The 19169-nt window shown below is 35.9% G+C and overlaps 1 protein-coding gene across 1 annotated transcript in view; it reads right to left on the reverse strand.

The window, feature by feature from the left end:
- Nucleotides 1-635: 635 nt before the first annotated feature.
- Nucleotides 636-19169, reverse strand: part of Khdrbs2 (KH RNA binding domain containing, signal transduction associated 2) — a 518703-nt gene continuing 500169 nt past the window's right edge. The window contains exons 10-12 of the mRNA XM_037200029.1: nt 17327-17383; nt 12278-12421; nt 636-727 (exon numbers count right to left, since the gene is read on the reverse strand). The gene's annotated coding sequence lies outside the window, so the exon portion shown is untranslated. The remainder of the gene's footprint in view (nt 728-12277; nt 12422-17326; nt 17384-19169) is intronic.

The raw sequence follows: 19169 nt of genomic DNA on the forward strand, positions 1-19169 counted from the left end.
TTCCAGAACAACAACAACAAAGCAAAAACAAACAAAAGCAGCACCAAACTGCCACAGCTAAATTAATCAATCTTTACATGGAAACGACTGTAATTGGTATCATGATGGGGGGGGGAGAATAAATCAAGTGTCTGAACTGTCCCATTCACTTAATAACTATGTGATATACAAAGTCTAGATGCTAACAGCTATGTTAACAATCTAAAGATCAAAATGTGGCCAAAAGCACTTAAATCCTGCCATTGTAAGTTTGTGGTCTAAATTAGGTTTACTAGCTGTGAATAAATTTATTACAGATATTAATATGAATGTGTAATCATATATAAGATCTCAAGCATATTATAGCTCTTTTATTAACTTTAAAGATTTATTTTTATTATTTTAAAATGTGTGTGTGTGAGAGAGAGAGTCTGAGTGTCAGAGTGTGGGTATGTGCATGTATAGGATAAAGGCATTGGCTGCCCCAAAAGCTGGTGTTATGGATGGTTTTGAGCAGCCTGACATGGGTACTGAGAATTGAACTTAGGTCCTCTGAAAGAATAATATGGAGCTTTTAACCACTGAACCATCTCTCAAGCCCTAAAGACAAGATACTATTAGTTTCTGCTATAGAAGATAAAGTTTCTTTCACTTACTTTTTCTCCATATCTGATCATTCCATCCAATCTCATCTCATTTTTTATGACATTTTTTTTCAGCCCTGGGCCCAATTAACTTCTTCTTTAGTCTGTAATGACAGCACACAGTCCATATTTAGAGGGAAGGCATACATTGTATCACTAAGTGAACTGTAATCATATTGTGAGTAAGCCTGGTTGTCTTTACTTGCCTTTCTATAACACAAAGAACTTAGTGTATACTCATATGGATTTCCACTTTTTACTAGAAATAATGACTAGATATTTATAGATAATAGCATTTCTGTACTGCTATTGCATATGTTTTATATTCACATTGTTTACACAGTGGTACAAGAAAGTTGATTATGAATACATATTATTCATGTTTATTTACTATTTTTTATCAGAAATATTTCTAAATTGGAGCAATATGTAGAGATTTCAGAGACGAATATCCTGTATAGCACAGCAGAATCCAACTTTTATTGGTTCAAATACAGTTCTCTTCTTATTTGAGATATGGTAAAGAGAAAAACAAAATACAAACAGTATGTAAAGTACATGTCCTCATCAAGTATTCAGTACATGATAGTAACTATAGATATGAGAGGTTGGAGAGTTCTTCTTCCTCTAAGAATTTTCCTTTTATTCGGATTCTTTGTCCAGTATCCTGATAATAAGTTACTCCCAGGTGCCCAGGCATAGAAGTTTCAGTGGTGGGAAATCTATGGAAAAAATATAATACCTCATTCTTCATTTTTAACCTGTAAACCTATTTAGGATTAATAGCTGAAGCAATGTTTGTGTTCATGAGAGTCACATACTTTGTCTTGTAGAACTGTCTAATAAAGTTGTGGTCTAACATTGGGAAAAAATCAAAATTACAGTGCCTGGCATAAACAAACCTTTCAGCAAATCTCTTTCATTAATATAGAGACATCAGTGTCTTGAACTACTACTTAAAGATCACTTGGCTTTATAAAAACACAGTTATAAAAGCTTGGGATAGTAAAAGTAGAACAACTGATAATATTTGAGTATATTATGCAAAATAATTAATTATACAAACTGGTAATTAGGAAAAGACTATGCCATCTTCTGTTGTAGGCTGAGATCTAGGCTTGCACACTGTTAGAGCACACCATGCTGTTCTATTCTCCCTAATTCTGTTTCTTTAACTGTTATGAGGCAATAATAAAATACTTGAATCATTATTGCTTCTCCTTTTTTCAATGTTGTACATCGAAATCAGGGCTTTGTGCAAATGATCTACCACAGAGCACTATGTCCCCCGCCAATGCATTATCGGGTTATTATAAAGAATTCATTATTCATTGAAAGCATTTTAAGGTCTCTAACAATAGGCAAGCATCTAATAAATGGGTAATAAATACTGAGAGCCTTTTATTATTGTTCATAGATAAGGCTACCATACTTTCTCATGCATACTAAAACCTTGAAAATGAAAAGGTGGAACGGGTCAGATCTACAGCAGATCAACACTGTAAACTAAGACCCCTGGGCACTCTATTTACAGTGCATACATTCATTTCTCCATTTGCTTTAGAGAAAATTAGAAATACAGGAGGGAACTCATGGCCTTATTCTATCACATTCTGTTCTCTCTGCTCAAATTCATATTATTCCATGGATATTTACTGAATGCCTCCATGCTGGCTCTTTGCAACAAAATAGAACTTCCCTCTAACATAAAAAGGTGAAACTTGGAAAGATAACCACAATAATTCTTTAAACAGAAGCCCTATATATATCTATCAGGTTTCATAGATGACGTTTTTCTCCACAGTTACATTTGTTTCCTGTTCCATTTATTGTCAAAAATGGTTCAAACATTTATCATGTTCTTTCAACAAAATTCATATCCTTGTTGACTTATTTTGGTTTTCTGTTTTACTCTAGTACTCAAGAATTCATAACTTCAAATTCTGGTGATATAAGACCTAAAAGTCATGGGCAAATGAGAACCAATACATTATTGTTTTGTTACTATAGTCTGCAATAAAATCAGGAGTTTTTCACTTGCTTGACAATAATTTAATGTACCACTCAGCTTCCATCTGATACAAAGAGCAGTTTCACTTATTTAAACATTTCTGTGTGGGCTCACAATAACACTTTACACTCACCTTAAAAACAGTTCATGAATGAAATCACAAATGGATGATGAAAGGTTCACCTCACTGCTAGAAATATTGACCCTCCAAACAACCAGTGTCAGATTTATGCTGCTCTTGGGCTTTCTATTATACATCATCACTTATATTCTTCTTTTGTTGTTTTGTTTTATTTTTTCGAGACAGGGTTCCTCTGTGTTGTTTTGATGCCTGTCCTGCATCTCACTCTGTAGACCAGGCTGACCTCGAACTCACAGAGATCCACCTGGCTCTGCCTCCTAGAGTGCTGGGATTAAAGGCGTGTGCCACCACTACCCAGCTGTCACCTATATTCTTATATGAATGGAGTAACTTTGAAGTATTATGCAATCACCCAGATAGGCATCTCTTAGGGATTCACATATAGGATTTCAGTTCACCACATGGCAAATTTAACCACAAGCAGCAGTTGTCAGGCGGACTCAAAACACAATAAATTATCAATCTCACCTTTTATAGTTAAGTGCTTTTATGTTGCCTGTTGTAGGAAAACAGTTTAACATCATTCTAGCTAGGATTGGTCTTTCTTGAGCAAGTTTTTATGAGTCTGAGTGAAGATAATGACAACCTTTAATCATCGTCATTGGTAGAACACATGGCACAAACAGTGATATTTATAAGCAGCTAAGACGTGTTGGGAAGCAGATGACTCCCTCAGACTTGAGCAGGCATCTGACTTCAGCTGACTGTCATGCTAGTGAAACTGGCCTAGACTAGTACTATGCAGTGGACAAGTGTATCATGAGATGTAATTTGTCTTTCTCTACAGGGCACCAAGCTTTATGTCTCTACCAAGCCCAAGCAAGCACCCTGCTTAGTGGCTACCAAGTGATGTTCATATGCTGCTTTCATAGCCTTAGTTACCCAGGAATAAACTCTTTTAAGTCATTTGAAAATATTTGAACTTAATGAAACTTCAACAATTCTTAAAAACTCCAAGAATTCTTATAGGATCTCATTCTATCACCTAAGTGATAAGGATTGTGCATCAGTATTCAAAGTTCTTACTTTGTATAGGAATTTAAGACGAGCATGAAGAAATGGCTCTTACAAGTTGAGCTTTACTATACTCACACTGAAGATTAAAGTGGGGTTTGAACAGAGAAATGTGTCAGACAACCTCAAAAGCAAATCTTAGTTTGGAGTACCAGAATTCTCAACTTGTCTGTATGTAACCTATGATACCACTGATATTCTATGTTTATATAAAAGTTATCACATATAAAGCAATAGTTGATTTATGACATATCAACATGTTCCCTCTAGTTTGTAGAATTGCTAAAAAAAATATACATTTGCAGAAATCAGGTCAGTTTTTAAAATGGAAAAATTATTTCTGGCTTTATTGTTATTTGGACAGAACAGATTGCAGCCATTCTCTGTTTGTTCTAATATAAAATCTCTGACTAGGGCTGTTAATTAACTGACCAAGTTAGTTGAACATCCTTGTTCACTGGCGGGGGGGGGAGGGGGGCAGGACTGAAATGCACACTGAGGAAAGGAGAACACATTTCCTTTGCACACTGAGTACAGCCTCACATCACACAGAGCACGGGCAAGGACCACGACAAATGTATTTTAATAAAGCTGTGGCTCTCCGCTTCTTCTCCTCTGCCTAAACTCACCGCCAGGAGGCTCAGAAATGGTGACTGATGATTGAAGGGAAATTTAAAACCTTGCCAACTTCACACTGTGAACACAACTGAGTAATGACAAACTTGATATTCCTGATCAAAGCTGACTGCTTTGGACATTAATACAATGGGCTGTTCATTTCTTAGTTGATTTGGCATTTATTAAACACTATTGAATTAAAATATATGCAATTGAATTGATTAGAATTTGATTATTTCAGCTCTATATTTTGTTTTTTGTCATAAGTAGGAATTATTTGCCCATTGTTAACATTCTAACACAGAATCCCTATGTTTTCAACAGTTAAGGTGGTCAGTCCATATTTGTTATTGTTCCAAATGGGGTTGGCCAGCCTTACATATAGAGCATTGAAGAATGTGTTACCTGAGCAATTGGCTTATTTTTATTTACTTTACCTTAATTGTGTGTGTGTGTGTGTGTGTGTGTTAAAACAAGTCATTGTACCTCCACTGAATATACTTTGTTTAATTCTGCATATTGTTATATATTAATTCATATACAAATTGATGTGCTTATTTTTAAAGCTATTGAGCTTCCATAACAAAAAACATTGGGCATGTTCTCCTGGCATTTCACATATAAACTGATGAGAAATGTAATAATAAATCCTTAATCTTGCCTCCAGTTAAAATTAATACAACATGCTACCACAGATACTTTATAATTGTTTCTTATATATTAACAATTAAAATACAAAAGATATTTTATTAAAAACTCTGGGGATAAACTTTAAGTTTTATTTATTCTAACACAACCATAAGTTATTGTTAACTGTAGCTAGAATTGTTGGGAAATGTTCAAGTGTTTTATGTTATAGACATTCTGCTAATATGTGTACACTTTGAAATACTGTAAGTGTACTGTTTGAAATATGACACCTGGATCACCTGTAAGTAATGCTAATTCTGTAACTGAAAAGTTTGAAAAAATGGTTCAATGCTTGTTCACTATTTGGCAATTGTCTTATTTATGATAGACAACTAGTTTAGTAAATATTTTTTCTAAATTTTATTGTTTAAAGTAGAATTCTGGCTTAACAATAAAGTCAGAGTAATGTAATATAAATAATGTTTGTTTTAAATCTGTAGTAAGAATCTTATTTACTTAGGTAAGTTTTGAGAAGACCTGTATTCTTTGAATGACATAACAAAGCAATAATCTGGGCAATAAAAGACGTTGTTGGTGGTTTTTTTTTTCATTACACTTTTAATATTTTGTATGTGTGCATATGCATATAGAACAGTGTAAGTGTGGCGCTCGGGACGGCTTGTGAGAGAAGGGTCTATGTAGATGTAACCAACCGTCTTATTAAATAAGAAACACAGAACCAATGTAAAAGAGAAAGCCAAGAGGTCAGAGCTCAAAGCTAAAATCCCACCCTTCCTCCTGCAGTGGTCCTAGCTTCCTGAAAGAGACCTATTTCCTGTGTGTATGTCTTTTCATAGTCTTTTGTTCTGCCTTCTCATTGGTTGTAAACCCAAACACGTGACTGCCTCGTCACTGTCTGTATGTACAGCCACACAAATCTTAAGGGCATATGTCTCCAATGCTTGCTGTATCCCTGAACACACAGAGATCTACCTAGCTCTTCTACCAAGTGCTGGGATTAAAGGCATGTGCCACCACCGCCACACTCTCGCTATGGCTCTAATAGCTCTGACCCCCGGGCAACTTTATTTATTAACATACAATTAAAATCACATTTCAGTACAATTAGAATACCACCACAGGTCTATCTTTCCATCATGTGGGACCCTAAGATTGAATTCAGATGGTCAGGTTGGATAGCAAATGCCTTTACTCACTGAGCCATCTTGCTGGTCCTCATTAATATTTCTATCTTATGTGTATGAGTGTTTTGCTGGCATGTATGTCTGTGCACTATGTGCATGCTTAGTGCCAGTGGAGGGCAGGAGAGAGAATTATAACAACTCAAACTAGAGTTACAGATGGTGATGAGCTGACATGTGGGTGCTGAGATTGATCCCAGGTCCTCTGGAAGAATAGCCACTGCTTTAAACCACTGAGCAATCTTTCTCTCCAGCCCTAGTTTTTATTTTTAACCGTAAAAGTATTCTTTGTTTTTTGAGACAAGATTTTATTGTGTATCCATCACTGGTCCTAAAGTTAGGAATTTTCTGCCCCAGGTTCCCAGCTGCTCAGGTTATAGGTATGTGCCATAACACTCAGCTTTCTGGCTTATTGTTTTACTTTAATAATTTGACTTTAAAATTTAATTCCATCAAAACACATAAACAAATTAACAGCTTGCCTGGTCCTAAATGTCTACTTTCAAATCATGTTTTCCTATTTGTATTAGGAAGGCAATTACAAATGAATAACTATGCCTAGGAACCTCCCACCAGCTAAGTTGGACAGTTATAATTTATGTCATCTGTGGTCTTACTAAAAATAAAACCATGCTATATATACAGATTATTTGAGAAGTGAATCTGCCAATCATATTTATTGCCTGATAAGTCCATTAAATTAACTGCATTTGCAGCATAGTCTCATTACTCAGAGTTATTGAAGGAGATAAAACGCACCTTCCTAGTGGAAGAAAGTCTGATCAGATAACTAATCGGTATACTATTTTCTAATTAGACAACAATTACATAGAAAATACAAAGTGTTTGTAACACCATATTTCCAAAAATAAATCAGCCTCAGAAGAGAAGGAAATGGTGTCCGGTTAGATAGTTACTAAATGCCATTATGAAATGGTCTATCTTTCTATGTGGGTTTGTGCTCTAGACACTCTCTTACACACTCTGTATATGGTTTTTCTGCTGTGGACACTGGCAAGGTAATGAAAATCTCTCTCATTTATTCTTAGGCCCCTCTTTCCCTTGCACTGGGGGTGCAGAGAACATCATGGGACCATATCATTACGAACGCATGAATCTATGTCACCATTTTCAAGTGTCACAAAAGTACATTTTCTGACTTCCATGGTTAGCCAGAAATCTGTGAGATCCTGAGACACCAGGCCCCGAGGTATATAGCTCACCGAAGCTGTGTAAAATGAGCAAAATTCAAGAACCTGTTTCCAGTTTAGAAATGAGATTTCTCCTGGAGCCCGAGAAAGCTCAAAACTCTTACATATGCTGCTTTTTTCATTTTTATTTTTTCACAGAAAAGGAAACAAGCCATCTGCCCACAGTAATGCAGCAGACATGCTTGCAGGCAAAACACTGTCACTTACAAAAATGACAAGGTTAATTATCTTAGAGAGAAGATGTTTCACACCAAGTCCCAACATGAAGAATTCATGTGAGTTTTCTTGAACAACCCTTTTTAATTTCAAGAAATCTTATTTTCTTATTTTAACAAAGACGATTAAAAAAAAAAAAAAAGTCTTGCAGGCCAGTGCAATAGTTCAGTGGCAAAGGTACTTGTTGCCAAGTCTGATGGTCTGTGTTCTATTGCTGGACCACACATGGCAGATGGAGAAAACAGACTTCCAAAACTTGTCCTTTGTCTCCCCAAATGCATGATGTTGCATGTGCTTCCTCAAATAGATAAATGAAAAAATATATATATATATAATTTGTAAAATGTATTGCGTTCTCCATAAAAGACAATTTGCCCTTCTTGGTTGAATGTCTTTTCTTGCTTTTTACTACTGTGATAAACATCATGAGAAAGCAACTTGGGGGAAAAAGGGTTTATTTCAGGTTGTGGTTATAGTCCATCATGGAGGGAACTCATGGCAGGAATGTGGAGGCAGGAACTAAAGCAGAGGCCATGGAGGAGTGCTGCTTCTTGGTTTATTCCCCATGGCTTGTTCAGCCTGCTCTCTTATAAATGCAATGGCCACCTTCCAAGGGATGGCATTGCCCACAGAGATATGAGTCCTCCACATTAACCATTAATCAAGAAAATGCCCATAGTCTTATCTGTAGGCCATTCTGAAAGAGGCAATTCCTCAGTTGAGATTTCCTCTTCCCATATGTCTAGGTTGTTGACAAAAACCAACCAAGACACTCTGCATTATATTAGAAATATTTTAAAGTATTGAGACCTACATTTGTAAATATATTCATGCACATATAATGCCACATAGAACATCAGCACTTTACATACATATCAATATGATAATCTGCAGAAATCATAGATAATACATAAATACTATAAGACATGAATGAGTTAGAGGCAAAGTGTTACATATCTATTCAGTATTCATTTGATAACAGCCTCCCATCAGCCTAGAGTAGTATCCTGGCTTAGATTTCAAAAGTTATACTTTTTTCTAGGAGACACTGATTCTTACAATGAGGAAGGTGAAGTCTGTCTGTTCTTTCCAAATATTTCTTGGAGATATTAACAGAGATATAGCCCTTGATGCTACTCTTCAGTGTGTGGTAACTAAGGATGTAGTCAGCTTAGCAAATATTTTAGCTGTAGATTTTTATAAGACTACTCTTTAATAAGGGTCCTTCATTTAGTCACAGGCTATCAATACAGTGTTATTTGCTCTTATCTCCTGTGTTGAAACCACACAGTTACTGGTAGAAAACTATCAATTCTGTAAGTCATTTGGATATTAAGATATACAAAGAACTTAGAGTTAAGCCCTAGAGAATTGAAAGTCCCAATGCCTAGTACCAGGTTCATCAAGAAACTTTATAGCAATTAACCTGTTATCATAATAATCTAAAAAGTATATCAATAACGTAAATGCATTAAATGAGCAATGAATTCTTATTCAAACCCCCTTTAGAATCAAAGCTTCTAGTAGCACTGTACACTATAAAGTTACAGGACTCCAAAAACATAAATGGTTGGACACTGTCACTTGAAAATACCAGTGGTGTTATAAGGCAGTGTGGCAAGGTACCTGTAGAAACAGCACTCATTGATTTTGTACTTGTTTCTTAAAACCACTATTTATGTGCATGAGTGTTTTGCCTACATGATATCTGTGCACCAAGAACACCTGTTCAGTGTCTATGAAAGCTTGAAGAGGCATTAGATTCCTGAAACTGGAGTTACAGATGGTTGTGAGACACTAAGTGGGACCTGAGAATCAAACCTAGGTCCTCTGGAAGAGTAGTCAGTGCTCTTAACTGCCAAGCTCTCTCTCCAGGTCTAGATTTAAATTTTCTTTTAAATCTCTGGACCAGTCCAAAGATGTGATGTACAGTATTTGTAATTTCCTAAAATGTGAGTTTAATTACAAAAAATCGTGAGTTGTCATCAACCTGCACTGTTTACTTAATATTGTACACATAGAAAAATTCAAATTTGTAAAAGTCACATGGCAAAGTTCAATGACCTAAGAAAATGGTGATAAATAGTTGTCCTGTTCTGGGCACCATGACACACAAATGGAGACACAGCCACTTGGCAGGATTGTAAGCTTTTATGGCTAAGAGCACAAGGTCAGCTGAGGTGCCACAGGAAATTCAGATATGGTCCTTAATGAAAACCTGCATGTGGTGGAGACTGGAGCCAAAGCCTGCTCTGAGGATGTAGGATTAACCTTGTTTCTCATCCCCTTGCATTCGGAATGGACCCTTATTTTTTTCTCTCTCTGAGTCTAGTTTGCCCTTTATTTCTGTGTCCAGTTTTATTTTGGCATCTTAAGTATAACAAAAGATAATGCACATTTCAGTTGTATTGTCTGCTAGAATAAGGGATAACACCTGGAAATTGTACCATATTTTGCAAGAATATACATAGAGACTCACCAATACAAGAAAGCATGTCTTCAAGAAGAAGTGACCATGGTTGTTGTTTAATACACACAATTTCCTAGTTTACTTTCCTTTTTATTGAAGTTTTAAGTTACTTGGTTATTTATTATATCCCTATATCAAAAGGCTTATGTATTTAGCAATATATAGGTTTTCTGGCAGTCAGATGCAATAATACCTGAAATTCACAGGTTTGTGTAAAGTAAATACTTTCACCCAGGATTATCTACATCATATGTAAGGATATTGGGAAAATAAATGAAGCTGTTTTTAGGTGCTTAAACCACAATTTGTATTATGTTAGCCATCATTGCATCAGCCATTTTCTTTACATTATTAATTTAACAATTGTACCAAATTACTGCTGGAATTACCTTCATTTTGGCACATAGGACATATTTATATATCTGTATGTTCATCATTTTATAGGATTTTTGTGAATATAAGTATCTTATAATTCCCAATATTTATCTGACATATGTGGCTAAAGAATAAATATGATAATGAATATTTCATAATTGTGTTCTAAGACATTATACTACATGAATATTAGTATTAGAATTAAAATATTTTATTAAAATTAGAATATTTTAAAAAGTATATTAAATTTTTCTAGCAGAAAACTGATCTGGATTCTAAGGCTTTCTTACAGAATAAATCTTCATATGCACACTTGAAATACACTATGAAGATGTCAATATATCTAGAATTCGTTGACAAGGGAAAAGAACCAATTTGAGGGCATCACAACTAAATTTGGGAGAAAACGCAATCAATCACTGGTATCATTTTATTTCATCTCATGATGCTATGTGCTAACGCTATTATTATGACTATTTTACCTATGACAAAACTGCAGCTGAGAAATTTAAGATAATTTTGTTCACACTCCAGCTCATTCCTTGTTCCCAGCCAGTTTATACAGCCTTCATCCTCACATACACACTAACTTTGTCCCTCTAAAACAGAAAGTCATTTCATTTCTGAGAGTTGAAGTCCCATGTATTTAACCTGGTTGTGATGGTGCACAGCTGTAATCCTAGCATGTGTGATACTGAGGCAGGAGCATCATGGTTTTACAACCAGCCTAAGCCCAACAGGAATTTGAGAACAGCCCTTTCTTCATAATGTGAACTGCCACAAACAAATAAAAATATCAAACCCAACCCCCTAGAATGTTGACTGTATTTATCTATTAGCATTTTATTTCAGATAAATAAACACCACCTGAAGAAGAAAAAAATAATGAGGGTAAAGAAGATAAAGTAAAAAAAAATATTTCTAAGAAGTGGCATTATACACCTGAATTTTACAGTAGGCATTCTGTTCACCAAATTTGTTACATGTTATTTTAGCAATCATAAAATTGAATCATTTAAAGCAGTATAAAACAAAATAAAGCCCTTCTGAAAATTACCTATTCACGGTAGAATCTGCCCTTTTTGGAGACTATAATTTTCAGTGTTCACTAGAGATTTTTTTTTAATAGACAAATAGTTAACAGCTAGAAATTCAGTCAATTTATACTAAGAAGTCATCAATGATAAAAGAATCCTAGAGAAGTTTCTAAGAAAGTGTGATATATGTGTTTTAAATATTATTGCCCACAGTGGGGCAGGGCAAGGGGGGCCTGAGAGATGGTTCGGCAGTTAAAAGCATTCACTGATATTTCAGAGGACCCGAGTTCAATTTCTAGCAACCAACTTGGGTGGCTTACAGCCACCTCTAACTTCAGTTCCAGGGAGTTATGAGGCTTCAGGCTTCTGTGTGCACCTGTACTTATATGCATATGTCCACACAAACATCCACACAATATAAAGAGTAAATCAAATCTTAAATAAAACATTGTTCATACATCCGACAGGCGTACAACAAAAAGCTCACCAACACTATTTCATCAGGAAAATGCAAATGAAATTCCCAATGAACTATTACCACAACCCAGTAAGAATGATTATTATAACAAATAACTCTTGAACCCTTTTATGGAATATGAATTCATATGGCAATTATATAAAATACTATGAAAGTTGAACCCAAACTAAGAATAAAATTATGGTACAGTTCCGCAATCCTACTAGTAGTTAGAGCCAAAGGAAATGAAATGGGTATGTTGAGGAAATACCTGCATTCCTATGTTCATTGCAGCTCTATTCACAGTAGTCAAGACATGGAAATACCAGAATGGCCATCAGCCGATGAACAGATAAAGTAAATGCAGTCCATATGCATAGCAGAATACTATTCAGCCATACAAAGGAATGAAGTCCTGTCATTTGAAACAACATGGATGGAATTAGAGATTATTATGTGAAGTGAAATAAGACAGGCACAGAAAACCATGTGTAGAATGCCAAAATGTTGATCTCATAGAAGCTGAGAGCTGAAGTGATATAAGAGAGGGTTGGGGAAATTAATCAACGCGTGCTAAGTTATGTGTAGACAGGAGCAAAACGCTCTGCTGTTACAGTTCAGGGGAGTGACTACAGACACCAGCCATGCTACTGTGCATTTCTAAATGCCAGGAAAATGGTTTTTCATGTTTTCTTCACAAGGCAATATATTTGAGCTGATAGATATGTTCGACCTGATTTAAACATTATACAGTATAACATGCACCAACTCATTATAGGATATCCCATTAATATGTTTTAAAAATGTGTTTATGTTGCTGTTAGAATAAATTTAGATAGAAAAGAATAATGACAATTTGCACATGATCTCACAAACCTTTCTCCCAAGAAGAGAATGTGAGCTTCTCTCTTGTCCTTTTACTATACCATGTGTTACTAGGAACGTGATGGGGGTATTAGGAAAGGAGGTCACCATGGCCTCAGAGAACATGAAGAACATCACAAAGTCAGGCTATAAGGTTACAGGATAGGGAATGTGATATTCCCACGTGAGGCAGACAGGGTGAGATGGAGAGAGTGAATAGTCTCATCAGTTGAAGTCACCTTAAGAGACACTAAGGTGGCAGAAAACTAGTGGGGATCCTATCTTAAGGAAGATTCTGAGAAGAGGAGCCATCTGTCTCTAATCTCTCTTGTAAGTAAATAAATAATTCATCACATACCACCGTGAAGTGGAGACACGGTGGATCAGAACCATACAACATTATTGATGTGTAGCTGGCTAACCAAGTTTAAAGGGGTGTTTTCTCTCTCTCTCTTTCTCTCTCTCTCTCTCTCTCTCTCTCTCTCTCTCTCTCTCTCTCTCTCTCTCTCTCTCGTGTGTGTGTGTGTGTGTGTGTGTGTGTGTGTGTGTGTGTGTGTGTGTAAATAAGATAAACCAGAACCTCTTAAGACGTGTAGTGTGTGTGAATCAGACATCTCATTTCCTCCCAATCCTTCTCCTTACCAAGTACAAAAGACTCAGATGTAAAATGCATATTAAGTACAGTGACCTTTTCTCTCTCACAGTAAACAATCTTTCAAGAACCAATTAATATATTCTGCATAAGGAACCAGGAAATTAATCTCCAAGCTCAATGTAGAAGACTAGTGTCTGTCAGTCCAGGACACTACTGTTTGTTAAACCAGCTATTCATGGGGACACCAGAATGTCCGGACAAATGGAATGTATTATCTATCCTAGCAGCAGAGATTTTAAAAAGTGTTTCAGATGGGCTGCTTCCTTCAGCTGTGTGCCTAACACATGACTGTATGGCTGCACAGCAATATTTCTGTGTTGAAATTGACCCTATTTTTTTTTTTTTTAAATAGAGTTCTGATCTTTGATTGCAGAACAAAGGCCTGGAATTGCTTTTGTGCTCATCTAATTATGTGAGTGTTTTATCATCATGTCAAATGGAGCTTAGACTACAGATGGAATCTTTGACTCTACAAAAGGCGACAGTCATGCTTCATGACAAACGTGTGATGCTTTTACCTGTGTCTTTCAGTGACTGAGTCAGACATTTCAGAAGGATGATGTTTGGGGAGATAGCAAAGTAAAAATGCATTTCAAAGTAAAAGAAAAACACCACTGTGTGTTTTTTTAAAAAGTATTCATTTTATTGCTACAGAATAAAAGCTAGGGTAAATTTGAGGTTTTCATATTTTCAAATTTCTTCAAAATTAAGACTCTCTATATGACTATTTTTAAATTTATTTATGTTTGTGTTTGTGTGTCTATGTAAGTGAATGCCACAAATGTGCAGGTACTTATGGAGGCCAGAAAAGGGTATTGGATCCCCTGGAGCTGGACTTACAGGAGGTTGTTAAGAACCCCTACTTGGATGCCTGGAATCAAGTCCTCTGTAAAAGCAGCAAGTGTTTTTAACTGCTGAGCCATCTCACCTGCCCCTTTCCATGTAAATGTTAAAAATATAAATTCTTAAGTAATAAAAGAGTAAAAATAACAATAGCACGTGGGACAGAAAACTTTATTTTACCATATTCTTTGCTTCTTATTAGCAGTATGAAATTAATGTTTTTTTCTACAGAATGGGGATGCTTGCATTATTCCATGTGTCTTTTTTTTTTTAAAACATGACATATGTTTAATAGTAGTATTTATGTAAAACTTCTGGTCCTGTGTTTGGCATGTGTGACCAAACCCAAAAGGTTGCATCATGATTACTGTTATTATTTTTGATGTTCTGACCTATATCCCATATTAATCTATATGTAATTAATTTATAAATTGCCTTATAATTGCATATTTCCACACATTTACTGTGGTATTTTTTACAGTAAGAACTAAGCCTTCCCACGGAGTCTGCTGGAGTGGCAAACAATGGTTTCAGTAACAGGTATTGTCACACTGGAACCTGAAATTGAACACTGTGCCCACTCAGACTTCTGACCAGCGCTCTGTGTTCCCATGAGTACCAAACAGAACCAAACCCTGCGTATGTCTATGTTGCATGAACTCAGAGAGAATGCTATAAAGGGTGTCTTTCCAAGGGCATGTGTGGTTTTGAAAACACAAAGCCCAAGTCATTTTTAAATGAACCACTAAAGGAGTAAAGGCGAGAACTTAATATATTTCTAAAACATTGATTTATTTCATTGAATTTCCAAGAATATTTATATGTCATTTTATGTCGCCTTCATTTAAAAATGGTTTGCAGTTCAGTTGTTATCAAGCCAAATGGCTTTGGGTCCATTAATAAAGTAAAGGTGAATACTATCTAAATATCAAGACTTGAAATCACTGGTTAAGTTCTCAAATGCAAGCAAATTGATTCAAATCTAGCCAAGCTTGAGTATAGTAAAACTTGGACCAACACAAGCACAAAACTTTCTTAATTACCAATGTGATTATTATTTAAAGTACTTTGTTAAGGGCTCAAATTTGGTATTTCAGTGAGTTCCCAGTTGTCATGGGATTATCAGTTGACCAATAGAAACTTCATCATCTGAAGGAATCCATAGGAAGTTCACACAGAGCTTCAGAATGTATGTACACAGAGTGCACAAAGATTGATTTGAAGTGTGCTGTGCAAATCCCATCACTTGCATGAGATGGTTTCAGATATGAGAATGTTCACCATATCTAGGAGCCATCACTTAGATTTCCTGAGAGCAGATATGATGTTGGCAGTGGAACCCAGCATAGCTTTCTGCTGCTCATGGGAGAAGCATCTTGTTAAGAACACTGGATCAAAGGTTGTCATTCTAACCTAGGAGAAATTTCATTCCCCAGCTCCAGAGAATCCCATTGTATTCATTTCTAATTATTTGAAGAGTTGGTAAATTATCCAGTAAACAAATCTGCTTATGTATATATAAAATCATGTTTTCCTGTTCCTAAATTTGATTTCATATTTCTCTGCGTATTCTTCCAGGTAGGGAAAAATAACCTTAGGCGATCCAGACTAATTTAGGCCATGAATTTCTGTATAACTCAAGGGATTACTTTCCTTCTTTTCACTTGGTGGTTTGATTTTTGAGTCTTGGAGGTGGCGGGGACCAACTGTTCTCTCTTTTCCACTTGGTTGTGTCTACTGACATTTCTGCATCCAAGTTAGCACTGGTCCCTGCCTTTCTGCAGATGACTGCATGTGTGTATAACTCTCCTTGCCTTTCTGCAGAAGGCCTGCACATGACTACGGGTCTTCCAAACAGCCTCACCCTTGCTCCCTCTAATAAGCCTGGGGGAACACACCATCGCCTCTTCCACAGAGAGTGTTCTGTAGTTATCTGAACAACTTGAATTTGGAGAACCACCTTATATGAACACATGCCTATATAACTACAAATGGCTCCATGTGGCTTTGACCTTGTTTCCCTGCGGACGTTTTCTGTCTAATAACGCCCCCCTCCCGCCCCTCCTGGCTGTGCTTCTGCAAAGGTTCTCCTTAAAGATCTCCAAGGCTGTGAGTTGAAGAGACATTTCCAACAGCCTATTCCCTTCCCCAAGGGCTCTTTCCTCCCCATGGAATAATGTCTCCTCTGTTCCTTCCAGTCCCTCCAAGTTCTCGAGCTCACCCCAGGTGCTAGAATCCCTTGGAGCTTCACCCAAAGAATGAATATTTATATAGTTAAAAAAAATACAAAAACAAAGAAACAAATGACCAGAGACAGAAAGCTGGGCGTGGGGGGGTGTTAATCTTTCTTTAGACATTGTACACAGTCATTTCAGTTTTCCTTGCCTCTGGTCAGCCTGCGGCTTTCATAACTGTCTGTGTTTGGATTTCACTCAGAAGTTTATTGGCTAATATTTTCAGCTCCCTGTGTACAGAAGTTAGGCCTCAGCTTCCTCTAGTGCTTGTTACTCAATAACTATTTGCTAAATCAAATAAAATGGCGGCTGAGGAACAAGGAGTTTTTCAATCACTGGAGGACCAATTGGGAAAGGCTGGGTGGTGTTTATCTGACTGGTCAAAAGGGATGGGGGTGATGGCATAAAAATTGGACACCTTTTCTCTTCCCCTTAACCTTTCTTAAAGATTATGTTTTTCTATCTTCAGAGTACTAAAAGTTTTAATACTGTGATTGTACAATTGGGAGAATAGTTTGTAGAAGAAAAGTTCATTGCAAAGGAAAGGGCTAAATATTAACCACTACTTCTTATTTCCTTTCATGCCAGTTGACTGCCAAGCCATATCTTTATTGCAAAGATAAGTATTATTCAGCTCTTTAACAAAAATCTAAGCTTATTCAGTATACCAAAACGTGTCATATTTTGGTGAAGATTATGGCAAAGGTGACAGCCATCAGCTTACCTTTATCCTCCTTAGCCCATCACAGCTGCTACCATTTATGGTGTTCTTTGTGCATACCTGAAATAGTAAGAAAGAATAGAAAACGAAAGCATAACTGAGCAGCATTTATAAAAGGCAAATGCTTACAGTTTTAATTGATGACAGACACACACGTCATAAAACTATTAGCATGCAACTCCAGCTGCAAGAAACTAAACAGCAAAATGCCTCAGCTGATAAGCAGCGAAAAAAGTAAACCAATCACATTGACAAAAAGCCACCATAAACAAAAAAAACTATGTTAAAGGAGTAACCGTTTTGGCATCCATCCCTACTATCCAGTCTTCCACTTTCTTTTTCTCCATCAAAATTTAGCTTACGTTTGATGTTAGCAAGAGTTGCATTACTGTTATTGCTAATTTTAGTTCTGTTTATTACCTTGAGGGTTATATATTGTAAAATAATTTTGGTGCCTCTAGTTAATGTTGATTAGTTGTTTTAATAGCCTATAGACCTATTTGTTATGTTTTTGTAGGTTTACTTTTTTAACTATCAGGAACTTAATAACTGAGAATATTTAACATTACTGTTGCATAGGCAAACTTACAGTTACTATTAGTGTTACCTGTTTAACGTTTAGTCATCCTGTGAGTCCTGCGACATATTTCCTTAATAATCATCAGCCATCAAGTCTGATAGTCTCAAAAGAAATATCAGCCCTCTAAACTGCCTTCAAGGGCGGTGATATTTAGCACTGAAAATTACAAATAAAGTTTTTGAGGTTGAATAGCAACAACTAGCCATTGACACTGATGATTTGTTTGTCAAACAAACTGTTAGAAACTACGCAAATGAAGTCCACGCACTCCTTCGAGTGAAAACAATAAAGTGAATCTACGCAATGCTTACATGTTGGATGGGATATTTAATGTGCGGGGAAACTCAAAGGTTGAAGAACTAGGCATTTAGACAGTGGTAAGTGGTAATCTTACCTCTTTATACTCCATTACTCTTTCTCACGAGAGACAGGCTAGTGCAAACAAGTCAATCAGAATTTGTGTTTAGCAAGATAAAGCTTAGAGGATAGTTTAAAATCCATTTATTATTCTAAATCCATTTCTTCCATTAACATGTTATACATTAGTGTTTACTAACCATGATTCATGTAACAGTTTAGTTTGTTAACTTTTAAATTATTTAACAACCATAAGTTATTAATACATTTTAAGTATTACACAGATAGCTTAAAACAGACTTGGGTTCATTTTTGTAATTTTTAAATAGAAAACATTTTAGGCATCTCTTGAAGAAGAAATAAAGCAGGCATTTAAAGTTAGAAAACAAGTAATTCCAAATTTAGTTTTTACAAAAGCCTTCAGCTTTATTGACAAATTATGGCAAACATATTTGACAAATTGTGGTGCCTATTTAGAGAAGCTTACACATGGAACTTTATGTGTGTTTTTTCTTTTTCTTTTTTTTTAAACAAATACAGGTTAAAACACTGAACAAATTCAGTTAGCTACATACATACAGTAGCCACTTGTTTTCAACCCCATTAAAACAGCATTTAAAAATTAAATTTACAACTTAATATTGAACATCTCCATCTGACTAACAGATATTAAAAGACAGGTTAAAACATCTTATCTACAACTTTATTATCAGCTAGTTCAAAATCATATTACAGTCTTTTATCAACCCTAGACAAAGGTTATGCTAGTTGGTTGAGACTCAAAATCTGCTAACAGATTCATGCTCTTTCTTACAAAATAAAAAGGAAATGATACTAAAACAAAAAGGGGTAAGGGGTTTCACACACAACAGTTAAAAAAAAACAACCAAGAGAGTATCATCCTACTGA

Source organism: Peromyscus leucopus, chromosome 16_21 (genome assembly GCF_004664715.2).
Source record: "Peromyscus leucopus breed LL Stock chromosome 16_21, UCI_PerLeu_2.1, whole genome shotgun sequence".
Lineage (NCBI taxonomy): Eukaryota > Metazoa > Chordata > Mammalia > Rodentia > Cricetidae > Peromyscus > Peromyscus leucopus.